Source organism: Schistocerca piceifrons, chromosome 3 (genome assembly GCF_021461385.2).
Source record: "Schistocerca piceifrons isolate TAMUIC-IGC-003096 chromosome 3, iqSchPice1.1, whole genome shotgun sequence".
NCBI lineage: Eukaryota > Metazoa > Arthropoda > Insecta > Orthoptera > Acrididae > Schistocerca > Schistocerca piceifrons.
Window position 1 is genome coordinate 263,781,189 of NC_060140.1, and position 18,996 is coordinate 263,800,184.

Consider the following 18,996-nt stretch of genomic DNA (forward strand, 5'->3'; position numbering starts at 1 on the left):
AAAGACATTCTGAAGATCAGATTTAGACATGCAACTGTCCCACTAATAAATTTTTGTGTTGGTCATACAGCCTTAAAAGTGTGGTCCTGAACAGTTACAAGAATTTTCAGTTTATTGATAACTTTGTCAAGTTAATGTTTTTTTAATGTTCTCTGTAAACACATAAATTACAGTTTTCTTTATTTTTTTATGTATATCACATTTCACTGACTTACATCAGACTGATTGTAAAGTTTCTGGAAACTGACTGAACATTATAAGACATTGCACAAAATGTGTCTCTTTGAATGGGAATTGGTTCATAGCAAAACTTACTGATGATGATCAGTAAGCTTTGTAAATTTCTGATATTGTGTCTAATCTTCTATCACGTGTCAGTGTGTGGAGCTTTATCTGGTTTGTTTGTTCTCTCTCTCTCTCTCTCTCTCTCTCTCTCTCTCTCTCTCTCTCTCACACACACACACACACACACACACACACACACACACACACACACACACACATGCACACTTGCATGGGCACTTTTTCTGTGTTCCATTATGCACATGGAGACTGGCTTCACTGCTGAAGAATAGTAGTAATAATTGAGATCATATGAAATTAGAAGACTTACGAAATCTAAAATGGGTATGACGCTAGGTCATTGGTGTTACTGTCATGAAGACAGAAGGAGACTGTGACAGCTGCTGGTTGATAAGTTTCTTTGTTTAAGATTTGGCACCATATGGATTAAATTCACCATTATTGCTACCTTTAAGTTAAAAAGTTTAAGGACAAATTTCTTTCAGTGTTTTTATAGACATTTTTGTAACAGAAACTAAAACATTTTAATCATTTACAGATTTTGAAATTTATACAGTCACTCTGACAGTCTTACATTGAATACAAACTTTAAACATGACTACAGGATTGCTACATTACATTAGTCTTATCTTAATGTGTGTTAATTTTCTACATTAAGTAGCAGCAAATAACCTTCAATCCATGACAAGTTTCTTTAACAGAATGGTAACTCATTAGTGCAGCAGTTTTCATTTCTTTAGTTGTGACTCGTTATTGTGAATGTTCGTTGGTGTTTGCACCACAACTTCTCTGAGATTGGTATATTCTGTGCTTGTTACACCAGTGTTGGTGCTTCAGTTCTGTAATAAGTGTTGGAAGATAATTATAATTTGAACTAAAAGTTCCTGAATTTTAAACATTTATTTATATGCCACAGAGAACTCTTTAATTAATCAGAACATATTTTCCTGTGTTAGTCATGCCAAAATAATTGTTATTTTTAAACATATTGTATAATTTTTTGCAATAAATAAGGTTTAAAATTAAAAAAAAAAAGTCGTAGAGCATTCGACTGCAGATCGAGAGGTCCCCGGTTCAATCCCGGGTGCCCCCTTCATTTTTCAGTATCTCGAAAAAACAAATGACGATTGTCGCGGTGAGTTGCAAATACATGTTTGAGATGCACCCTGCACGCCATACCGAAGGCTTTGGAGCAACATTTCAATGGGGGGGGATCGCAGCCCAGGGTCTTGCAGGTCATCGTCCTCCCGCCATGAGGTTGAACTGTACGAAATCCACTTGCTTGGGGGAAGAATCTTGTACACTGAATTTTGTAGAATATGGTGATAGGCAAAAGTTTTCATGTACTGCTGCACGGAGAAACAAAAATTGGAGGAGCTGGGATTTGAACCCAGGACTTTCTGCATGCGAAGCAGACACTCTACCACTGAGTTACACCCCCGCCAGAGCAAGTACATCCGGGACGAGTGTCTCGTGGATCCTACTGTCATTATTTCTTAGGTTTGAACGGTACAGTAAGTGTTCGAGGAACCTATTCATGACAAGACCTAAGCAGCGTCGACTCCGTGGCGCAACGGTAGCGCGTCTGACTCCAGATCAGAAGGTTGCGTGTTCAAATCACGTCGGGGTCACAATGAAATTTTCGTTTACGAAAGCCATAGGCGAGTATGTCAGTTTAATCAGATACCAAACGATTACGGAGAACGGACGAACAGAACTTGCTTGAAAAAAAGCTACTAGTGCAATTTTCGCGTTCTGACATTAAGGTGAAGGCGCCGACTCGCACTTTCTCCAGGCGCGAAGTGTCTAGTATTTTTGATATTTATATCGTTTAACGCTAATATATAACTGAGAGATAATGATTACGCAATATTTTGCTCGATTAGACGTCTTTAGCCAGGCAGAGTATAATATTTTTCCTTAAGTTATGGGAACGCAAAGATCGTGAAAGGGGGTATAGCTCAGTCGCAGTTCCGCTTTAGACGCCGTGCAGTGTGGACGTGCCTAGTCTTCCGCTCCGCCGTAGCGTTACGTATAGTGGACTATCGTTTTTGTTTACGTGTTGTGTTGCAACTTCTGTGAGTGTTTCTCCGTCGTTGTTTCGTACCTTGTGTTACTTTCTGTCCTTATTTCAGTGTTTTTTGTGTAGCGGTTTCGACCGCATATTTTGAAAATGTCGTCCCAGGTTATTCCTCGTCAGGCTACAGTTAGTTTTGCTTTTGACAAGTCAACCCGCCATGTGCAACCTAGTTCTCTTGAGATTCATGATTGGTTGGTTGATACCTTTGGTGTTCATTCGGATCAGGTGCACACTGCTTATTTTGATACCGAAGTGTATGTTTTCTTTGTTAAGTTTATGGACCCACTTCAGGTTGATAAAATTCTTTCTAAATATGGTCATCAAGTTCTCTTTCGGCATCGGGATGATTCTGTAAGTACCGTGCTGCTTTCCAATGCTTCCATCACGTATACCAATGTTCGTGTTTACAACCTTCCACCGGAGGTGGATAATGTCTATCTTAAGGAGGGTCTACAGAAGTATGGTGATGTAAAGAGCATTCGCCTTGAACGCTGGTCAAGCCAACATCGCCTGCAATGTTACAGTGGTATTCGTTCAGTCGAAATGCACGTTAAGCAGAATATTCCATCTCACCTGCAGATCGGTGGATATCGTGTCCATGTAACATATAGTGGTCAGGTGGGCACCTGTTTTTCGTGCAATGAGAGTGGTCACGTGCGTACCGACTGTCCGCGGAGAGTTTTTGTTTTAAAAAATTCTCTCGAACAGCGTCGCAAGTTAACGGTCGCTGACCTCGTTGCAGGTGGTTCTGCTCTTGGTGTAGCACAGTCCAGTGGTAGTAGCGCCCCTCCACATGTTTTGCGCACCCCTGATACAGAATTTCCTCCTTTGCGTGCTAAATCTGATGTTGTTCCGTCTGTCCCTCAGGTGGGTGTGCCACTTTTGAATAATAAGAGGCGTCGCCCACACGATGGAAATAGTACGGATGAGGATCTCCCTGAGATGCCCCAGTCCGAGCGACCAGCATCCTCCGAGCCACTGTGTACTGTAGCTGCTCCCTGCCCTCCTGAGGTAGCGGTTCCGGTGGCGGCTGCTGGCGCCCCTCCGGCCTCCGACGCAGCTTCTCTCGAGTCGGGTCGTCGGTCGGGCCTGTTGGCGCCGTCTTCCGAACCGACTTCGATGTCACAACAAGTGGAGCCGCGACAACTTCCTGCTTCGCTGCCCCATACCTCTGCCAGCGGAGCTGCTCCGCTTCCTTCCAACTCTGCGGCCTCGGACCTTCCTGCTCACGTTTCGCCTCCGTGCAGTCCATGTTTGCCGGAAGCTAGTGCAGGTGTTGACCATTCCGTTTTGTCGGATGTTTCCCCCGCGACCCCGGATCCCGCATGTGGACCGGCGCGGGTGGTGTCGGATACAGAACTTGACCCTCCTACGTCACCGGCGGCTGAAGTTTCCTTGCCCGTCAGCCGACGCAAGTTACGCGTTCAGCCGAACGTTAATGCTGTTCGTAAAAAACCGAAACGTAAGGGATCCGCGGAACGGGGTAGCAGTCCCCCTCCCTCGGATGCCTCTGTCACCCCTGCTATGGACTGTGACGCTGGTGCGTCGGTGTAGGTGATTTGTTTTCTCGCTTTTCTCTCTATGGTTCAAGCATACACCTTTCTTACCTTAAATGTTAACCGTATTGAGTCCGACGTTCGCATTGCCTCTTTGCGGCAGTTTATTTACGACGCCTGTGCGGACGTAGTGTTTTTGCAGGAAGTGTTGTTTTCTGATCTCTCTCTACCTGGATTTCAAACTGTTTTTAATGTCGCGCCGGAATATTCAACAGGAACTGCTCTTTTCTTTCGAGAGGGCATTCCTATTACTGACATTGAATTCCTTGACTCTGGCCGTGGGATTGGTTGTCGTCTTTTTGATCTCCGCCTCGTTGTTTTGTATGCCCCCTCTGGTTCGGGTCACACTGTGGCTCGATCGCGCTTTTATAAAGAAGAGCTTATTTATCTTTTGCGCCAGAGTCCTCGGAGTCTCCTGCTCGGAGGCGATTTTAATTGTGTTTTACGCCCTGCAGACCAGTCCCCCAATTTTAATTATTGCCGTGATTTACATGACTTAGTTCGTACGATGCATCTGCGTGATGTTTGGGAACACAAATATCCAACCCTGGTGAAATATAAATTTTTTACCGCGTCCTCATGCAGTAGACTCGACAGATTCTATTTATCTGATTTTTTATGTGCTAAAATTCTTTCTGTCGATGTTATTCCTACTAGTTTTTCTGACCATTGTGCTTTTACTGCAACTGTAAATCTTAGTCGCCAACCTGCAAAACTTTATCGTTCCCAGTGGATGTTAAATGTTTCCCACCTTGCCGACAGTGCTATGGATGATGTTATAAGTGGCGTGTGGGAGCGATGTCTTCGCTCTGTCCCGCGATACCCCTCCTTGCTGATTTGGTGGACTGCGTTTGCCAAGCCCAAGATTCGTCAGACTTTGATTTTCTACTGTGCTGCTAGGACGCGTGATTTTAAGAACACGTATGAATATTACTACTCTGTCCTGCGTGAACTATATGACGCGGCGGGTACCTCTCCACTGCGGATCCATGATGTTCGTCGTGTTAAAGCCAAGCTCTTGAGCCTTAAACGACGGCAGATGGATGGTCTGCGAGTTAAGTCGAAACCTCACTCTCTTGTTGAAGGTGAACTGACATCCTTGTACCACCTGCTACGGCATCAGACTCGTCGTCGTCGCTCCTTCATCTCTTCTCTTACGGTGGATGATGGGCGACAGCTTATTGCACAGGAGGAAATGGTTCGTGCTCTTCATCAGTATTACACTAGTCTATATTCTGCCGATGATTCTGGTGAGTCTCTTTCGGATGATGTCTTTGGGGATCTAACTGCGACGATCGCGCCTGACGCGAACGGCGAATTTCTCCGGGAGTTCCAGGTAGATGATGTTTTCGATTTTATTGCTCGCTCTCCGTCCAGTAAATCGCCGGGTCCAGACGGCCTGCCTAAAGAATTTTATCTCCGTTTTTGGCCTCTTTTGGGTGGCATTTTTACGCAGATTTTAAATGAGATTGTCAGGGGGATGGATGTGCCTGCCGATTTTAAAGTAGGGAAAATTGTTTTAATCCCGAAGTCCTCTGGTCGTTTATCTGCTGCCAATCTTCGTCCGCTCACATTGCTGAATTTTGACTATAAGACAGCTGCTAGAGCGCTAAAAAAAAAAAAAAAAAAAAAAAAAAAAGTCGTAGAGCATTCGACTGCAGATCGAGAGGTCCCCGGTTCAATCCCGGGTGCCCCCTTCATTTTTCAGTATCTCGAAAAAACAAATGACGATTGTCGCGGTGAGTTGCAAATACATGTTTGAGATGCACCCTGCACGCCATACCGAAGGCTTTGGAGCAACATTTCAATGGGGGGGGATCGCAGCCCAGGGTCTTGCAGGTCATCGTCCTCCCGCCATGAGGTCGAACTGTACGAAATCCACTTGCTTGGGGGAAGAATCTTGTACACTGAATTTTGTAGAATATGGTGATAGGCAAAAGTTTTCATGTACTGCTGCACGGAGAAACAAAAATTGGAGGAGCTGGGATTTGAACCCAGGACTTTCTGCATGCGAAGCAGACACTCTACCACTTTTTTTTTTTTTTTTTTTTTTTTTTTTTCATTTTATAGGGCCTCCCTTCTCCCCTTACAGCCCTCCTTGCGCTCTCCATGAATGCCGTCCTTGGCGAGCTTCATCAGCTATAGTCAAAAGAAATCAAAGTCTCCAGATTCACTGGCGTCGTACAACAGTACACAAAAAGAATACTGGTTCTTCCGGATTACAAGGAGTTCATTGCCTCGTCTTCTTTGTAATATAAGTGCAACGAGAAATAGAAATCTCTCTCAAAACCAAGGGAAAAAAAATGTCTCTTCCCGCAAAAAACAAATAATGAGGAATAAGAAAGAAAAGAAAACTTCAGGTTCTTCAAGCGCCATAGGTGAAACGATAACGAAAATAGTATTCAGTGTTCGCTTGTACTTGGGAACTTCACCGTGGAAATGTTAACAGTAATCGTGGATTGACTTTAGAATCACCCAATTCCCTGTTTCTCAAACAGTATTTTTAACATGTGTCCAAAATCCCTTTTAATGTGCGGGAACTGGTTTCTTCGCCAATATGCCGTTTCCATATAAGCAGTAAAGGCAGTAATATTGTCTTCTCCGTGGTTAGTGATGACGTAAGTGACAAAATGACCCAGCATCCACATAACAGTATTGTTTTTCGTTTTGGGGTAAAACCGTGTATCAGGCCACAGGAGGATATCAGTTGTATAAAGACTTTCAGTGCTACGTGTGAGCAGCGCCAATCGTTTCCGCACCCAATGCCAGTTGAACTGATGCCCGCAGCAAGTAAACCTGTGCCTCAGAGTGTCTACCAATCCACATTTGAGGCAGTTGTCAGTAGCACTTAAGCCAATGCGGTTGAGTTTTTCGTTGGTTGGAACAAGATTGTGGACAACTTTATACCAGGCGGAAATCACATCGGAGGAATGAATTTTTAGAGTAATATTGGTCCACACTGCCGTCCAGACGATTCTTGGGTAGTGCATTTCAATTGTAGTTGGAGCTTCGTACTTCTGCCACTGAGCAAGTAAGAACACTGTCGTGAGACAAGGACTTGTGAAAACACTGTCACCTAAGTAACTAATTTCGAGGTAATAAACACCGACATGTTGCAATTGAAAGTTGAGTTTACCGATGTCAATTGGCGGTTTCATACATTTAGGGCGAACAATGCGAAACAGCTTCGATGTGATAGTATGGGGCATCGTGGTAATTATCACAGTTGTTCGTTTTATATAGAGTGCTGTCGCCTTTCGACGGATATCATTGAGTTGCAGGCCCCCAGCTTGCACTGACTTAGACAGTGTGGTATAGGTTAACTTAAAAATATGACCGAGCCACACAAACCTGCTGGACAAACGCATGATCTTATGGGCTTGCATTTTGGGAAGAGGGAACACCTGAGCGACATAATAAGCTTTACAGAGTATGTATGTATTCAAAATCCTGATCTTCTGGAGGATATTTGTCGATCGCCAGGTGTTTTCCACTATAGCTCCCTGTATGCGATTGGCAGTAAGTTTCCAGTTTTTAGCTGCCATACGTAAGGGACACCTATCGATGATGATACCCAGAGCAACATGTTGTTCGACGATCTGCGCCCACGGTATAGCAAGAGATTCGAAGCCCCGTAAGCGTAGAACCTTACATTTACCCTCACTGAGTTTCGCCCCAGAAGCAGTGCTGTAAGTATCAATCTCAGCCCGCAATTGGGCCACTTCAGACTCATGACGTAGGATAACAGCAACATCATCGGCGTAAGCCCTCACAGTAAGATTGCTCCCTAAGACAGAAAGGCCACTTAATGTGATACACAATCTCTTCAGAAATGGCTCGAGCGACAAAACAAAGAGCGACATCGACAACGGACTGCCTTGCGGTACACCGCGTCGTATGCTAACAGCTTGTGTCAGCTGACCGTTAACTGTGATCCTAGCAGTAATGCCGGTTATCATATTCCGAATGACTGCCACAGCTCGTTCTTCGAGTCCAATTCGTTGCAGGATGCGTTCTAAATAGTGATGACTAACGCGGTCAAAAGCTTTGCAAAAGTCAAGAAAAAGGAAAGCACATTTGATGTTGGTTACGGCCGCTACTGAAATAACGTCTCTGTACTCTGCAACCGGAGTCATAATGGATCTCCCTGGAAGGCAAGACTGATGTGAATAAATAACTTTCCCAAGGATGGGGGCCATTCTGCTATTAATCGCTCGGGCAATCGTTTTATAATCAAAGTTCAATAATGTGATTGGACGGAGATTATCAACTCGCTTGTGACCAGTTCTCTTCGGGACTAAAACAATTCTACCCACTTTCAAGTCGGCAGGAAGAGGACCACCACTCATGACTTCATTAACAATTTCAGTAAAAGTACCACCAAGGACATTCCAGAATTTGGTATAAAATTCCTTGGGCAAACCATCAGGACCAGGCGATTTAAAGGAAGGCGACTTGGAGATCAAGGCTAAAACTTCCTCGGGAGTGAAATCCGATAAAAAGTCGACATTGTCAGCAGGACTAATCGCCCTATCAAAAACATTGACCACTGCACTGACAGCAGGTTCATTGACAATCTCACTGGAATACAGTCGTTGGAAATGTTGGTGAATTTCACTAATAATGGCCGCTTGAGTAGAGAGTAATTCCCCATTATCTCTTTCCAAAACATCAATGAAAGCCCGGCGGCGGCGTGATAAATGCTTGAATAAATGGTACATAGATGTCATTTCGTCGGCTAAAACAGATTTAGGTTTGGATTTAACTTTCAGACCTTCCAATTGTTGACGCTTCAAGCTGACAAGTTTAGCCTTGACACGTTGAATTGATGGAAAGTTAGTGTTGGTCGCAGTGGATGAATCATACAATTGTCGCAACACAGTGTAGTAAAACTCAAAGGTCTTCTTGCAGGCGCGTGCTTTCTGAGCACTATAATAAATGAGACTTTTTCGAAGCTTTGGTTTGGCAACAGTGGTCCACCACATCGCTTTAGTCGGATAAAAAGTGATGGAACGCAAACAAGTTTCCCACACATGTCTGATAACGTCAAATAATTCAGCGTCCGCCAGATGCGATATGTTTAACATCCACGGGGAACGAAATAATTTGGTAGGCTGTCGATTTAAGTGAATTGTTGCCGCAACAGCGCAATGGTCGGTAAAACTAGCCGGGATTACGTCAACCGCTAGGAGTCGGTCACTGATACAGTCCGATAGATAAATTCTATCCAGACGGCTGCATGAAGTAACGGTGAAAAAAGTGAATTTAACTAAAGTAGGATACTGCAGTTCCCAAGCATCTTTCAGCTTAATATTCTTAACTAGCTCGTGCAGTTCTTTACAGTAGTTAAAATTAGGGGACTGATCGTTTTTACGTAGAACACAGTTAAAGTCACCTCCTATTATCAGGTTTTGAGGACTTCCCCGCAACAGATACGTAACATCCTCCTTATAAAAACGTGACCGGTCGAATTTGTTGCTGTTGCCTGACGGGGCATATAAGTTAACAAGGGTGACATCAAAAATTTTACAGCCCACTCCTCGACCGGAATCTAAAAACTCGATCTCCCCAACTGGAATACCTTCCCGTATTAAAAGTGCGGTACCTGTACTTTCCTCAGGAGCAACGTTTGATATGGTTTTAAAACCAGAGATGAAGAGATTCAAAACAGTAACTTCCTGTAACAACACAATATCAGCGTCAGATTCGTATAGAAACTGCTGTAGGGCCGCAATTTTGAGAGCAGATCGAATCTTATTTATGTTCAGGGAGACGAATTTGTACGCTTGTGCCATTAGTACAGTGAGGTACGGAAAGGGTCACTAAACAACACTGGTCGCATTACAAGGGCATAGAAACTTCGGAATGGTCTGCATTGTCGGGAGGATCACGAACAGTCACTTGGGTGTCGTTGGGTTTGTTTTTCTTCCGTACTGCGTTGACGTTGGGTTGAACTTTGGTCCTACTACGTGCTCTGCTAGGGAACACATCGGCAGACGGAGGCGTGGGAGGGTCCTGAGTGACTTCGCAGTCCATAACGGGATGTGACGCCTCAGCCATCTGATCTGCAGAAAGAACTGACTCAGAAGGTGGACAAGTTTGTTTGTTGTCACTAGCACGAACTGCGTGTTTGTTTGTAGACGGACTTTGACTTCCTTCAGTTTGTTCACAAATACTGCCTTCCTCGTTATGCTTATCGGGAGCACGCGCTTGTTGTGATTCGTCCTGTGGTGACGTCGCGACTTCAGGCGGCGGGCTCGGCTGTTGTGATGCCAAAGCTGCCTGTACGTCACTCGGAATGACGTCAATAGCCGCAACGTCGACAGCTGCGTGCGACGGTTCAGAAAAACGTGAGTTAGTAACCGTAACCGGCATCTCTTTCGGGACGTCATGTTCTAATTCCTGGAGATCTTCGTCCGGACTATCATCATCACACGTTCGTCGCCGTTTGTGGCTCAGCAGCTGCACGTCAGATTTGGAAGCAGGCGGATCTGTAACCGGTTTTGAAGGAAAGGGTGGAAAGTCGGCAACAGGCAAACCAGGCGCTGGGGGCAATATTTCATTATCACTAGGGCGTTCGATGTCCGTGATTGGTGCCTCCCTAACAAGATCGGCCAATGTCAATTTTCTACGCTGTTCCAAAGTACTTTTGAGAACAAAGACACGTTTAGGGCAGTTCGTACGCAAGTGGCCAGTTTCGTTACAAATAAAGCATGTGCCTGGTTGCCCACTGTACGTGACATGCACTTTATACCCACAAACAATAAGATGGGAGGGGATATCTTGCTTGACGTGCATTTCGACTGACCGGACGCCACTAAAACACTGTAACCGATGTTGGCTAGACCAACGTTCGTTACGGATTTGCTTGACCTCCCCATACTTCGTCAAAATCTCACGTAAATAACAGTTTTCAACTTCCGGCGGCAGGTTGTACACACGGACATTTTTATATTCTACATCAGCATTGGATATGAGAACAGTACTCACCGAGGCGTCACGATGACGGAACTCAGCTCTGCTACCATGTTTTAACAGAATCCTCTCCAGTAACACAGGGTTTAACAACTTGACGAAGAAACAGTAGAGATCTGTGTCGTAATAGGCAGTATGAACCTGGTCAGACGTAATACCAATGACATCCACTATGAAATCGTGAACTTCCATGGAACTCGGTTGAACATGACGTGTAGACTTGTCAAATTCGAAACACAGAGTACATTTCCTTGGGAACAACCTGGACGACATATCCACTTATTAAACGGTCGAGACCGCTAACACAGAACGACACAAAACACTAAAAGCGAAGTGAAGTGACGGATGCACAAGACAGCAAATCTAGCAAACAACGTAAACAACGAAAGTAGTCACGGCTTGCACACGCTATTGCGGAGCGAAGGCACAACACGTGCGACCTGCACGGCGTCGCAAGCGGAACTGACCACTGAGTTACACCCCCGCCAGAGCAAGTACATCCGGGACGAGTGTCTCGTGGATCCTACTGTCATTATTTCTTAGGTTTGAACGGTACAGTAAGTGTTCGAGGAACCTATTCATGACAAGACCTAAGCAGCGTCGACTCCGTGGCGCAACGGTAGCGCGTCTGACTCCAGATCAGAAGGTTGCGTGTTCAAATCACGTCGGGGTCACAATGAAATTTTCGTTTACGAAAGCCATAGGCGAGTATGTCAGTTTAATCAGATACCAAACGATTACGGAGAACGGACGAACAGAACTTGCTTGAAAAAAAGCTACTAGTGCAATTTTCGCGTTCTGACATTAAGGTGAAGGCGCCGACTCGCACTTTCTCCAGGCGCGAAGTGTCTAGTATTTTTGATATTTATATCGTTTAACGCTAATATATAACTGAGAGATAATGATTACGCAATATTTTGCTCGATTAGACGTCTTTAGCCAGGCAGAGTATAATATTTTTCCTTAAGTTATGGGAACGCAAAGATCGTGAAAGGGGGTATAGCTCAGTCGTAGAGCATTCGACTGCAGATCGAGAGGTCCCCGGTTCAATCCCGGGTGCCCCCTTCATTTTTCAGTATCTCGAAAAAACAAATGACGATTGTCGCGGTGAGTTGCAAATACATGTTTGAGATGCACCCTGCACGCCATACCGAAGGCTTTGGAGCAACATTTCAATGGGGGGGGATCGCAGCCCAGGGTCTTGCAGGTCATCGTCCTCCCGCCATGAGGTCGAACTGTACGAAATCCACTTGCTTGGGGGAAGAATCTTGTACACTGAATTTTGTAGAATATGGTGATAGGCAAAAGTTTTCATGTACTGCTGCACGGAGAAACAAAAATTGGAGGAGCTGGGATTTGAACCCAGGACTTTCTGCATGCGAAGCAGACACTCTACCACTGAGTTACACCCCCGCCAGAGCAAGTACATCCGGGACGAGTGTCTCGTGGATCCTACTGTCATTATTTCTTAGGTTTGAACGGTACAGTAAGTGTTCGAGGAACCTATTCATGACAAGACCTAAGCAGCGTCGACTCCGTGGCGCAACGGTAGCGCGTCTGACTCCAGATCAGAAGGTTGCGTGTTCAAATCACGTCGGGGTCACAATGAAATTTTCGTTTACGAAAGCCATAGGCGAGTATGTCAGTTTAATCAGATACCAAACGATTACGGAGAACGGACGAACAGAACTTGCTTGAAAAAAAGCTACTAGTGCAATTTTCGCGTTCTGACATTAAGGTGAAGGCGCCGACTCGCACTTTCTCCAGGCGCGAAGTGTCTAGTATTTTTGATATTTATATCGTTTAACGCTAATATATAACTGAGAGATAATGATTACGCAATATTTTGCTCGATTAGACGTCTTTAGCCAGGCAGAGTATAATATTTTTCCTTAAGTTACGGGAACGCAAAGATCGTGAAAGGGGGTATAGTTCCGCTTTAGACGCCGTGCAGTGTGGACGTGCCTAGTCTTCCGCTCCGCCGTAGCGTTACGTATAGTGGACTATCGTTTTTGTTTACGTGTTGTGTTGCAACTTCTGTGAGTGTTTCTGCGTCGTTGTTTCGTACCTTGTGTTACTTTCTGTCCTTATTTCAGTGTTTTTTGTGTAGCGGTTTCGACCGCATATTTTGAAAATGTCGTCCCAGATTATTCCTCGTCAGGCTACAGTTAGTTTTGCTTTTGACAAGTCAACCCGCCATGTGCAACCTAGTTCTCTTGAGATTCATGATTGGTTGGTAGATACCTTTGGCGTTCATTCGGATCAGGTGCACACTGCTTATTTTGATACCGAACTGTATGTTTTCTTTGTTAAGTTTATGGACCCACTTCAGGTTGATAAAATTCTTTCTAAATATGGTCATCAAGTTCTCTTTCGGCATCGGGATGATTCTGTAAGTACCGTGCTGCTTTCCAATGCTTCCATCACGTATACCAATGTTCGTGTTTACAACCTTCCACCGGAGGTGGATAATGTCTATCTTAAGGAGGGTCTACAGAAGTATGGTGATGTAAAGAGCATTCGCCTTGAACGCTGGTCAAGCCAACATCGCCTGCAATGTTACAGTGGTATTCGTTCAGTCGAAATGCACGTTAAGCAGAATATTCCATCTCACCTGCAGATCGGTGGATATCGTGTCCATGTAACATATAGTGGTCAGGTGGGCACCTGTTTTTTGTGCAATGAAAGTGGTCACGTGCGTACCGACTGTCCGCGGAGAGTTTTTGTTTTAAAAAATTCTCTCGGACAGCGTCGCAAGTTAACGGTCGCTGACCTCGTTGCAGGTGGTTCTGCTCTTGGTGTAGCACAGTCCAGTGGTAGTAGCGCCCCTTCACAGGTTTTGCGCACCCCTGATACAGAATTTCCTCCTTTGCGTGCTAAATCTGAGGTTGTTCCGTCTGTCCCTCAGGTGGGTGTGCCACTTTTGAATAATAAGAGGCGTCGCCCACACGATGGAAATAGTACGGATGAGGATCTCCCTGAGATGCCCCAGTCCGAGCGACCGGCATCCTCCGAGCCACTGTGTACTGTAGCTGCTCCCTGCCCTCCTGAGGTAGCGGTTCCGGTGGCGGCTGCTGGCGCCCCTCCGGCCTCCGACGCAGCTTCTCTCGAGTCGGGTCGTCGGTCGGGCCTGTTGGCGCCGTCTTCCGAACCGACTTCGATGTCACAACAAGTGGAGCCGCGACAACTTCCTGCTTCGCTGCCCCATACCTCTGCCAGCGGAGCTGCTCCGCTTCCTTCCAACTCTGCGGCCTCGGACCTTCCTGCTCACGTTTCGCCTCCGTGCAGTCCATGTTTGCCGGAAGCTAGTGCAGGTGTTGACCATTCCGTTTTGTCGGATGTTTCCCCCGCGACCCCGGATCCCGCATGTGGACCGGCACGGGTGGTGTCGGATACAGAACTTGACCCTCCTACGTCACCGGCGGCTGAAGTTTCCTTGCCCGTCAGCCGACGCAAGTTACGCGTTCAGCCGAACGTTAATGCTGTTCGTAAAAAACCGAAACGTAAGGGATCCGCGGAACGGGGTAGCAGTCCCCCTCCCTCGGATGCCTCTGTCACCCCTGCTATGGACTGTGACGCTGGTGCGTCGGTGTAGGTGATTTGTTTTCTCGCTTTTCTCTCTATGGTTCAAGCATACACCTTTCTTACCTTAAATGTTAACCGTATTGAGTCCGACGTTCGCATTGCCTCTTTGCGGCAGTTTATTTACGACGCCTGTGCGGACGTAGTGTTTTTGCAGGAAGTGTTGTTTTCTGATCTCTCTCTACCTGGATTTCAAACTGTTTTTAATGTCGCGCCGGAATATTCAACAGGAACTGCTCTTTTCTTTCGAGAGGGCATTCCTATTACTGACATTGAATTCCTTGACTCTGGCCGTGGGATTGGTTGTCGTCTTTTTGATCTCCGCCTCGTTGTTTTGTATGCCCCCTCTGGTTCGGGTCACACTGTGGCTCGATCGCGCTTTTATAAAGAAGAGCTTATTTATCTTTTGCGCCAGAGTCCTCGGAGTCTCCTGCTCGGAGGCGATTTTAATTGTGTTTTACGCCCTGCAGACCAGTCCCCCAATTTTAATTATTGCCGTGATTTACATGACTTAGTTCGTACGATGCATCTGCGTGATGTTTGGGAACACAAATATCCAACCCTGGTGAAATATACGTTTTTTACCGCGTCCTCATGCAGTAGACTCGACAGATTCTATTTATCTGATTTTTTATGTGATACAATTCTTTCTGTCGATGTTATTCCTACTAGTTTTTCTGACCATTGTGCTTTTACTGCAACTGTAAATCTTAGTCGCCAACCTGCAAAACTTTATCGTTCCCAGTGGATGTTAAATGTTTCCCACCTTGCCGACAGTGCTATGGATGATGTTATAAGTGGCGTGTGGGAGCGATGTCTTCGCTCTGTCCCGCGATACCCCTCCTTGCTGGTTTGGTGGACTGCGTTTGCCAAGCCCAAGATTCGTCAGACTTTGATTTTCTACTGTGCTGCTAGGACGCGTGATTTTAAGAACACGTATGAATATTACTACTCTGTCCTGCGTGAACTATATGACGCGGCGGGTACCTCTCCACTGCGGATCCATGATGTTCGTCGTATTAAAGCCAAGCTCTTGAGCCTTAAACGACGACAGATGGATGGTCTGCGAGTTAAGTCGAAACCTCACTCTCTTGTTGAAGGTGAACTGACATCCTTGTACCACCTGCTACGGCATCAGACTCGTCGTCGTCGCTCCTTCATCTCTTCTCTTACAGTGGATGATGGGCGACAGCTTATTGCACAGGAGGAAATGGTTCGTGCTCTTCATCAGTATTACACTAGTCTATATTCTGCCGATGATTCTGGTGAGTCTCTTTCGGATGATGTCTTTGGGGATCTAACTGCGACGATCGCGCCTGACGCGAACGGCGAATTTCTCCGGGAGTTCCAGGTAGATGATGTTTTCGATTTTATTGCTCGCTCTCCGTCCAGTAAATCGCCGGGTCCAGACGGCCTGCCTAAAGAATTTTATCTCCGTTTTTGGCCTCTTTTGGGTGGCATTTTTACGCAGATTTTAAATGAGATTGTCAGGGGGATGGATGTGCCTGCCGATTTTAAAGTAGGGAAAATTGTTTTAATCCCGAAGTCCTCTGGTCGTTTATCTGCTGCCAATCTTCGTCCGCTCACATTGCTGAATTTTGACTATAAGACAGCTGCTAGAGCGCTCAATAGCCGGTTGTCTTCTCTGCTTCGGGGTGTGATTGGTGCACATCAATGTTGTTTTCATGATAGATCTATTCTGACACCAGTAGCCGAATATCGGGATGTTGTCTCGGTTGCGGCGGTTACAAACGTACATTGTGCCTTTGCCTTCCTTGATTTTTATAAGGCTTTTGATCACGTCAGTCATGTGTTTTTAGATCGTGTTTTAGGTACAATAGGTTTTAACGCTTCATCACGTGGTGTTCTTGGCAATTTGTATAGGGGAATAACAGCTCGGGTGTCAGTCAATGGGCAGCTGACGCCGCCCATTGCTATCCGCCGCGGAGTGCCTCAGGGTAGTCCGCTCTCTATGTCTTTATTCGTATTGTCCCTGGAACCGCTGCTTCGGACTATTGCTCTCAAGCTTCAGGGTATGTCCCTCTCTGGTGGGAAGCTCTCTGTTAAGGCATATGCGGATGATGTCGTTGTTCTCCTCCGTCAACGTGATGATATCCCGTTGTTGAAAGGGGCGGTTGATGCATACTGTCGTGTCTCTGGAGCGCGTCTCAATCAGGGTAAATGTAAGTTCCTTGATATTCGAGGATTTCGCGATGCTGACGTCCCTTGGGCCACTTTTGTCGATCGCCATACGTCCTTGGGGATTATCATTGATCGGTGTCCTCTAAAAATGGCGGCTCTCAATTGGAAATCTGTCACCGAGAAGATACAGGGGGCTCTGATGGTCCATGAGCAGCGCTCTGCTACCATTTTGCAAAAAGTCAGAATTTTAGACACCTACGTTCTATGTAAAGCTTATTATGTTGCTCAGCTGTTCCCACTTCCCATGATGGTGGCGAAAAGGTTGCGCCAATTGTCTAGCAGGTTTATATGGAAGGGCCATCTATTCAAGTTACGTTACGAGGTAATGACGAAACCGCGTCTCTCCGGAGGCTTGGGCCTCTCTGACATTACTCGCACGGCGTCTGCTTTGTACGTCCGCCGAACGACTCTAATTGTTACGCAAGAAGTGACTTCAATTACATCCAGGCTTTTTACTGTTGTGCGTCCGGCGAGCCTTGCTCCACCTGTCGATGTCGGACGCCTAAATTTTAAGTTGAAACACATTCGGGAATTTTACATTGCGGTGAGTTACCTCGGTGACGTCTTCTTGCGGCGACCGGTGCCAACGACCAAGGGCTTGATTGCCCGCTGGGAGGGGCTGGCCGGTCCCAATCCAATAGAACTGGCGTCTCCATCTGTGTCCTGGAGGAACGTCTGGAAGAACGTTAGTCTGCCGATCCACTCTATGGCCGTGGCGTCCACGTGGTATAGGGTAATAAATAATTTGGTTCCCACCAATGTACGACTGCACCGTATTGGTCTTTCTGACACGGACACCTGTACTCGGTGTGGTCTCCTGGATACCCTTGAACATCGATTCACCTGCTGTGGGCACATTGCTAATTGGCGTTGGCTCAGGAAACAACTTGCTTTTGTCACTAGGTCTGCTGAAGCCGCTTATACTATTGACATCATCGTCCGGCCCGATTCTTCCTTTTCTCCGCGGACGAAGCTCCATACCGTCATGTGGTTGATTGGCCATTTCGTACATTTTGTCAACAGTTGTCATGAAGAGGATGGACACCTAGCGTTTCGGCAGTACATGCTTACTGCTTACTGGCAGCGCTTGCGATTGCCAGGCCTCCGAGATGATTTTGCCAATATGCTTAGCCTGACATTTGAAAGAGAGGGTGTTGGCTAAGGTCACCTGTGTGAGCCATTTTCTTTTATACTGTTTCTGGATTTCCCGCCGTTATATATGTTTCTTCTCTACACCAGGACTGAAGTTTTCGTGTTTTAATCTTTATTTCAGTCAGCAGTCTACATTATATAGTCATGTTTTAGGATTTTAATTTCAGTACTGTAAAAAAAAAAAAAAAAAAAAAAAAAGTGGCTAGGATACCTGGCTCTCACCCAGGAGGCCCGGGTTCGATTCCCGGTACCGGAAAAGCGCGTTTTTGTTGTAGTAAGTTTAAAAAAAAAAAAAAAAAAAAAAAAGTCGTAGAGCATTCGACTGCAGATCGAGAGGTCCCCGGTTCAATCCCGGGTGCCCCCTTCATTTTTCAGTATCTCGAAAAAACAAATGACGATTGTCGCGGTGAGTTGCAAATACATGTTTGAGATGCACCCTGCACGCCATACCGAAGGCTTTGGAGCAACATTTCAATGGGGGGGGATCGCAGCCCAGGGTCTTGCAGGTCATCGTCCTCCCGCCATGAGGTCGAACTGTACGAAATCCACTTGCTTGGGGGAAGAATCTTGTACACTGAATTTTGTAGAATATGGTGATAGGCAAAAGTTTTCATGTACTGCTGCACGGAGAAACAAAAATTGGAGGAGCTGGGATTTGAACCCAGGACTTTCTGCATGCGAAGCAGACACTCTACCACTGAGTTACACCCCCGCCAGAGCAAGTACATCCGGGACGAGTGTCTCGTGGATCCTACTGTCATTATTTCTTAGGTTTGAACGGTACAGTAAGTGTTCGAGGAACCTATTCATGACAAGACCTAAGCAGCGTCGACTCCGTGGCGCAACGGTAGCGCGTCTGACTCCAGATCAGAAGGTTGCGTGTTCAAATCACGTCGGGGTCACAATGAAATTTTCGTTTACGAAAGCCATAGGCGAGTATGTCAGTTTAATCAGATACCAAACGATTACGGAGAACGGACGAACAGAACTTGCTTGAAAAAAAGCTACTAGTGCAATTTTCGCGTTCTGACATTAAGGTGAAGGCGCCGACTCGCACTTTCTCCAGGCGCGAAGTGTCTAGTATTTTTGATATTTATATCGTTTAACGCTAATATATAACTGAGAGATAATGATTACGCAATATTT

At 45.8% G+C, this 18,996-nt stretch overlaps 8 non-coding genes across 8 annotated transcripts; 5 read left to right on the top strand and 3 right to left on the bottom strand.

The window, feature by feature from the left end:
• Positions 1-1,672: 1,672 nt before the first annotated feature.
• Trnaa-cgc lies at positions 1,673-1,744 on the bottom strand. The gene has a single exon. It is a non-coding gene; the product is annotated as a tRNA-Ala (tRNA).
• A 118-nt stretch (positions 1,745-1,862) lies between these two features.
• Positions 1,863-1,934, top strand: Trnaw-cca. The gene has a single exon. It is a non-coding gene; the product is annotated as a tRNA-Trp (tRNA).
• Positions 1,935-11,516: 9,582 nt separating this feature from the next.
• On the top strand, positions 11,517-11,588 carry Trnaw-cca. Its single transcript has one exon. It is a non-coding gene; the product is annotated as a tRNA-Trp (tRNA).
• A 319-nt stretch (positions 11,589-11,907) lies between these two features.
• Trnac-gca lies at positions 11,908-11,979 on the top strand. The gene has a single exon. It is a non-coding gene; the product is annotated as a tRNA-Cys (tRNA).
• A 276-nt stretch (positions 11,980-12,255) lies between these two features.
• Positions 12,256-12,327, bottom strand: Trnaa-cgc. Its single transcript has one exon. It is a non-coding gene; the product is annotated as a tRNA-Ala (tRNA).
• A 118-nt stretch (positions 12,328-12,445) lies between these two features.
• On the top strand, positions 12,446-12,517 carry Trnaw-cca. The gene has a single exon. It is a non-coding gene; the product is annotated as a tRNA-Trp (tRNA).
• Positions 12,518-18,490: 5,973 nt separating this feature from the next.
• On the bottom strand, positions 18,491-18,562 carry Trnaa-cgc. Its single transcript has one exon. It is a non-coding gene; the product is annotated as a tRNA-Ala (tRNA).
• Positions 18,563-18,680: 118 nt separating this feature from the next.
• Positions 18,681-18,752, top strand: Trnaw-cca. The gene has a single exon. It is a non-coding gene; the product is annotated as a tRNA-Trp (tRNA).
• Positions 18,753-18,996: the final 244 nt, after the last annotated feature.